This window comes from Schistocerca gregaria, unplaced genomic scaffold (assembly GCF_023897955.1).
Source record: "Schistocerca gregaria isolate iqSchGreg1 unplaced genomic scaffold, iqSchGreg1.2 ptg001153l, whole genome shotgun sequence".
NCBI lineage: Eukaryota > Metazoa > Arthropoda > Insecta > Orthoptera > Acrididae > Schistocerca > Schistocerca gregaria.
In genome coordinates, this window is record NW_026062485.1 from 82501 (window position 1) to 90000 (window position 7500).

The 7500-nt window shown below is 53.1% G+C and overlaps 1 pseudogene; it reads right to left on the reverse strand.

Moving 5' to 3' along the window:
- Positions 1-5609: 5609 nt before the first annotated feature.
- LOC126329005 (large subunit ribosomal RNA) overlaps positions 5610-7500 on the reverse strand; it is a 2976-nt pseudogene continuing 1085 nt past the window's right edge.

The window sequence follows — 7500 nt, forward strand, 5'->3', positions numbered from 1 at the left end:
AATTTGTTTAATACTGCCAAGGCCTTGGAGGCAACGTGATTTATATGTGGAATGTAGCTCCAGGCTTCGTCTATGAAGACGCCCAAGTACTTTGCAGCGCGTGTTCTTGCGACTATACGGTTGTTTAATCTTATGATTGGGTCCCTGGCTAGTCTGCCTTTCAGCAAGATGAAACTTGATTTATGAGGCGCGATTTCCAGTTTTGAACTTTGACACCATTGTATCAGTGTTTCGGATACATGGGCCGCTCTTGTCTCAATCTCGGCACGGCTGTCACCCTCAACAAGAACGAGGAGGTCGTCTGCATACGCCACGACTCCTAATGTCATGTTGTTCCTTTCTAGTGTGTTCAGTAGTGGGTCCATATTCACATCCCAGAACATAGGGCCGCACACAGATCCCTGTGGACAGCCCTTTGAGATGTTCTTAGACACCACGACACCAGGAGCCGTGATTCTGGCGACTCTATTTCTGCAGTAGTCCTTCAGACAACCATATAGCGCCGCCGGGCACTCCAACTCTCGAAGTCGAGAGAAGAGCGCCGGCCACCACAGATTGTCGAAGGCACCCGAAATATCCACCATAACTCCGAGGACGTACTTCCGCGTGGATGAGTGTACAATACTTACGACTTTGTTGATAGCATCAGAAGTTGACTTTCGAGCTCGGAATCCGTATTGCGAGTCACTCATTCCACGTAGGACTCTATGACTAGACAGTCTAGAGACCAGCAGCTTCTCAAATGTCTTTCCCAAGACGTCCAGGAGACAAATCGGACGGTAGGATTTGGGCAGCATTGGATCCTTATCAGGAGCCTTTTTGATAATAATAACCTCTGCCGTCTTCCAGCAGGTTGGGAAGACCTGTGTTTCCATACATCTGTTGTATATTTTCGTGAGGCCCGGAGCCAGTTTGTTTGCAATACATTGCAGAACTTCTGCAGGAATTGCATCCGGCCCCGGGGCCTTGCGCTTTGCAAAGGAGCGAATAGCTGCCTTCACTTCCTCGATGGAGTAGGGGTACACCTGTATGTTGTTGTGGTAGTGTAACTGGTCTTGCCGTCTTATTTCCTGCTGCATCTCGGTGTCAGTGTCAGGTCGATCGTCTGGGAGGAGCACCCTCATTAGCTCCTCAGCGGTCTCTGACCAGTCCTGTGTCATTCTGTCTGCGTCGCCGACTCTTACAGTCGAGAGATGCATTGGTGAGTGAATTTTTTCCCTAACTATTTTGTATGGTGTACCCCATGGATCCAGAGTCAGGTGAGACTTTACAAAATCTTCCCAGCTCCGCTGGCGATGTTGTCGGAGAGTCTCCTTGAAGAGCCATTTCCTTCTCCTATACTGGGCAAGATGGTAGTGCCGTTCCTCCTGGGTGAAGGACCTTTGATAGCTGCTTCGTGCTCTTCTCATAGACTGCCTGAGCCGGGTGAGCTCTGGAGTCCATGGAGAAGTCGCTTTTCGTATGAAGCGCCTTCGCGTTGGTATTGCCGCGGCCAAAGCCGCCCTGATTGAGACAATTAAGGCCCCTACGGCCTCCTCCACTTCAAAAGGACCGTCTCCCAGCTCCGGAGGATGAAATTCCGCCTCCAACAGGTCCCAGTCTGCTCTCCCGTAGTCGTACTGCATTGTCCACCCCTCTGGCACATGCTCCACTTGTGATGCTATCGTAAATTCAATAGCGTTATGATCACTGGTGGTAATGTTGTCATTGACCTGCCAATTTTGAATAGTATTCACAATGTTTGTTGTACAGAGCGTGACATCAATAAAGGACGCTGCCCCAGCTCTGCTCCTGTAGGTAGGAGGGTTGCCGGGGAGATTTACAACATTTAAATTATGTTCCATAATTATATCTTCCAGTGCCTGTCCTCTTTGATCTTGAACTTGGCTGTGCCATAGGGGGGATTTTGCGTTACTGTCCATTGCTATTATTATTGATTTGCCTGCTAGGGCTCGCAATACTGTAGATAACTGCCCAAGATAAATATTGATTGGATCCCTGTATTGACAGTATATATTGATTATATACCAAAATGTATTATAAAAGTTTATCTCCACAACCGTTACATGGGAGGTGCAATACTGTGTCAAGACAGTGGTTTTAATTAACTTGTTGTAAATGACAATTGCTGACATGGGATTTGGACCCATTGATATTACCTGGGCAGTGACGGGAAAGCCTGTGACCTTGCCGGAGGCAGAGCTTGGCTCTTGAATTAGCATAACATCGATGTTCTTTTCTTCCGCTATCTTTCGGAGCTCCTGAGTTACGAGGGAGCTCCTCATAGCATTTATTTGCAGGACTTTTATCTTAGTCCGGATGTCTGGTGTAGAAATGGCTATCAGGCCATACCTGGGCAGGATCAAAACCAATCCTGCCGTGCATCTTGACCATGTTTTTATAGGTCTTGTCAATATCAAACTCCCGACCCCGTCTGATATATAATTTTGACACTAAGTCTTGTAATTTTTCGAAGTCTGTGGGAATATTTAACGCGGCAAGATGAATACAGTCTGCATCCTCCAGTGCCGGGAATGTGACCTTCTCTCCGCGAGGATGCCCGACCCTCACCAGCTGCCTCAGAGCCGCGTTTAGGGCTGTGGGTTCCTCCAGTCTTGACAGTCTTAACGTTTCTTCACAAATGGTGTATGTGTCTCCTGGTGGACACTGAGTGTACATTTTTCCAACTTGAATTGTTTCAACATCCTCTTGCGTCATTTTTGGAGTCTGCTGGTGCTCTGCTGCAGAGACTGGCGTGGCAGCCGACGACGACTCCGCCCCCGAGGACGAGCGGGAACCCCCGCTCCCGGCGGATGAAGCCGCCCCGCCGGTCACCGCCACCTCCCGGAAGCCTAGATGACCCCTCCCTGTGGCCAGGAAACCCCCGACCTGACAGGAGAAATCCGTCGACTCCGGCCGCTCTGTCGGAACAGGAAGTGTGTAGGTCTCTCCCTCCTTGCGCGTGAGAAAGCCCCCACTCTGTGAAGAGGTAGACTCCAAGTTGGTCTGCTCGGTCGCCGGATCTCCTGGAGGACTCCTCCTAATGGCCAGGAAGGACCCAACCTGGCAGGAGAAGTCCCGCATCTCCGGTTGCACGTCTGGAACTAAGACAGAATAGACCTTCCACTCCTCCTCTCGCTCGTCGACCACCGAGGGCAGAGATTCCTGTGATTCCTTAAGCTTCCGCCACCGACCTGCATCTCGCAACTGTTTGCTCGGTGATTTTCGAGTGACTCTATAGCGCGTTGCCATAGTCTGTCCTCTGTATGAGCCGCTGTATCATTATTTTATAGGTTGCACACTCCTTACCGGGAGTGTTGCAGGTGCGTTTCCGGTATTTACAAGGGATGCAGGTGGGCGTTTCTTTGTCGCACTTTGTTTTGTCATGCTTATCGCTTCCACAATTCCCACATACTGGGTTTAGGAAGCTACAGTATTTTGCAACATGTCCGTAATCGTGACATTTGGTACATTTAGCAAGGGCAGTATAGTCCTTGACGGATATTGCATTATAGCCTACGTATAGTCTATTGGTTGTAATGATCTGTTTACGCAATTCCGGTGACACTTCAATGGCATGGTGCACAGTGTTTCTGTCACGAGGACCTGCCTTGAAGCGGACCTTGAATTGTTCTATGAATTCTTCGCGAGTCATTTTGTCCTCAAAATTCTGTGCGTAAACACAGTCAGCCACGTCGTCCTGGGTCATATATGATGGTACATCGTACATCATCATAAGTGGCCTTCGCTTTCTGGGCTTTTCGCATGTAAATGACTCCTGAATTTTAGTATTGTTCATTAGTTTGTCACTGTCCTCAGTAGAGGCCAGTTCGACTATCAATACGTTTTTTGTAGTCCTTATCTGATTTATTTTGATTTTATCTACTCTAGGGTTTATACTCTTTTCAAACTTGGCTTTTGCCGTTTTGACATCGTCCCCTTTCTTAGGCTTTATGAAGACTGTTGGGACAGCTTTCTGTACGTTCTGCTTTATCGTATCTTGCACCGTACGTTTTGTCGTGGTTGGTGCTGCCGCAACTGCAGCATAGGACTTCTGGGGCTTTGCCGCCTCTTTTCTAAGGCGGTCATTTTCCGCCTTTATCTCTTCATATTGCCCCTCGAGCTTGGCATGCGCCAGAGCCCAGTTGGCAACTTCCTCTTTGATCACCCTGATTTGATCTGCGGTGATCTTTCCATGTTTAACGCTTCGGTCAAGAAGCCGAAGAAAATGGGCGTGTCGCTCCATGACGGAGACGTTTGATCTTGCATCAAATGGAGCGTCTTGCTCCAATAGCGCCGTATCACTCTCCACGTTTTCTGCCATCATTGATTGAATTGAAGAGTGATAAATTGGAGGCCCGTCTCTTACCCCGGACCGGCCTCTCTGGCATGGGGGGGGGCAAATTGCAGCTCGCTCACCAGTCCCGCCCCTTGACCAAGAGCTTTAAGAGCTGCTGGGTTTAACACGCCGTTTCCAGCGCACTAGTCCCCTTCCACAACCACATCACTGGGGATTTCACCCGTCCCTCCCCGGCAAATGCCCACCGCATTCCGGAGAGGCGGATTCACCTCTCGGCCTTCGCCCCCTACTCGGCCGAGTTCCCACCTAAAGGCCAAGAACCCAGTCCTACCCAGGTGCTGGGTCGGTCCCCCAGACTTTCGGGGGTCTGGCCCCATCTAACCTAGCCGGGGACATGTCACCATGCCCCGGCTTGACGGAGCATGTCCGGGACATCCCGTTCACGGCGATGAGCCTTTGCCGGCTCGGGCCGTGATCCCTCCCCAGCGAATGTGGCCGTGGGGTTTGCAGAGCTGAGATGTTGTTTGCCCTGCGAGGGACAGATCTTGTGTCCCTTGCGACGCAGCTTCCCCTGCGCCATGCACCCTTTGCTTTCGCCTTGGGTTGGGGGACCATTTAACGTCGTCCAGGACGTGAGGAACTGCAGCAGCCAGACCGCAGGGCCCCAGGATCGTCGTGAGACTTACCCTCATACCCTCGCCCAGCCGCCGCGCTCAACTCAGGAGAGACAGGTGGTGTGTCTCTCGTTACGCAGCTTCCCCTGCGCCACGCACCCTTTGCTTTCGCTTGGGTTGGGGGCACTTAACGTCTTGCCGCGACGGGAGTTTTACGTCCTACCTCGACACACGACAACCCTCACAAATCCACAGCCCAGAGATGTTGAAGGTGGTAGCTGGGTCTTATATTGTGGAGTTTGACATCATCGAGACGGTGCGGCACTCAAGCCCGAGTTACGTTCCCCAGGGGGGTCTCCACACGTACCGGGGGATCATGACCGACCATGTCTCACCCACCGCTTTTGCTAATTAACGGTGGGCCAGTGCGGACCGTGAGGATTGCACCCAGTTAAGGGCTAGCCGTTTAACGTCATGCATGGACGGCCCATCCCGTGTTAGCTTCGCCCCATCTAAGGGGGTTACTGAGCCAGAGAGCCACGACAAGGCCACGAGATTGGACATTACGGTCCCCGCCCCACTCAGGTTCCTCTGAGCCCCGACGCGTTCGTTGACTTCAGGGAATCAGAGGGTCTCCTGGCGGTTTTAACCCAGTTATGGGAGGCAACACACCTCCCCCAGGTGGCGCTGCGCAGACCGCTTTTCTCTGGAGTAGATAGGGACAGCGGGAATCTCGTTAATCCATTCATGCGCGTCACTAATTAGATGACGAGGCATTTGGCTACCTTAAGAGAGTCATAGTTACTCCCGCCGTTTACCCGCGCTTGCTTGAATTTCTTCACGTTGACATTCAGAGCACTGGGCAGAAATCACATTGCGTCAACACCCGCTAGGGCCATCGCAATGCTTTGTTTTAATTAGACAGTCGGATTCCCCCAGTCCGTGCCAGTTCTGAGTTGATCGTTGAATGGCGGCCGAAGAGAATCCGCGCACCCGCGCGCCCCCGGAGGAGCACGCTAAGGCGGACGCGGCCTCGCAGCAAGGAAGATCCGTGGGAGGCCAAGGCACGGGACCGAGCTCGGATCCTGCACGCAGGTTGAAGCACCGGGGCGCGAACGCCGCGCAGGCGCGCGCATCCTGCACCGCCGGCCAGCACGAGGCCAACCAACGGCGAGAGCAGACCACGCCCGCGCTAAACGCCCGCACTTACCGGCACCCCTACGGCACTCACCTCGCCCAGGCCCGGCACGTTAGCGCTGACCCACTTCCCGACCAAGCCCGACACGCCCCGATCCTCAGAGCCAATCCTTATCCCGAAGTTACGGATCCAATTTGCCGACTTCCCTTACCTACATTATTCTATCGACTAGAGGCTCTTCACCTTGGAGACCTGCTGCGGATATGGGTACGAACCGGCGCGACACCTCCACGTGGCCCTCTCCCGGATTTTCAAGGTCCGAGGGGAAGATCGGGACACCGCCGCAACTGCGGTGCTCTTCGCGTTCCAAACCCTATCTCCCTGCTAGAGGATTCCAGGGAACTCGAACGCTCATGCAGAAAAGAAAACTCTTCCCCGATCTCCCGACGGCGTCTCCGGGTCCTTTTGGGTTACCCCGACGAGCATCTCTAAAAGAGGGGCCCGACTTGTATCGGTTCCGCTGCCGGGTTCCGGAATAGGAACCGGATTCCCTTTCGCCCAACGGGGGCCAGCACAAAGTGCATCATGCTATGACGGCCCCCATCAACATCGGATTTCTCCTAGGGCTTAGGATCGACTGACTCGTGTGCAACGGCTGTTCACACGAAACCCTTCTCCGCGTCAGCCCTCCAGGGCCTCGCTGGAGTATTTGCTACTACCACCAAGATCTGCACCGACGGCGGCTCCAGGCAGGCTCACGCCCAGACCCTTCTGCGCCCACCGCCGCGACCCTCCTACTCGTCAGGGCTTCGCGGCCGGCCGCGAGGACCGGCCATGACTGCCAGACTGACGGCCGAGTATAGGCACGACGCTTCAGCGCCATCCATTTTCAGGGCTAGTTGCTTCGGCAGGTGAGTTGTTACACACTCCTTAGCGGATTCCGACTTCCATGGCCACCGTCCTGCTGTCTTAAGCAACCAACGCCTTTCATGGTTTCCCATGAGCGTCGATTCGGGCGCCTTAACTCGGCGTTTGGTTCATCCCACAGCGCCAGTTCTGCTTACCAAAAGTGGCCCACTTGGCACTCCGATCCGAGTCGTTTGCTCGCGGCTTCAGCATATCAAGCAAGCCGGAGATCTCACCCATTTAAAGTTTGAGAATAGGTTGAGGTCGTTTCGGCCCCAAGGCCTCTAATCATTCGCTTTACCGGATGAGACTCGTACGAGCACCAGCTATCCTGAGGGAAACTTCGGAGGGAACCAGCTACTAGATGGTTCGATTAGTCTTTCGCCCCTATACCCAGCTCCGACGATCGATTTGCACGTCAGAATCGCTACGGACCTCCATCAGGGTTTCCCCTGACTTCGTCCTGGCCAGGCATAGTTCACCATCTTTCGGGTCCCAACGTGTACGCTCTAGGTGCGCCTCACCTCGCAATGAGGACGAGA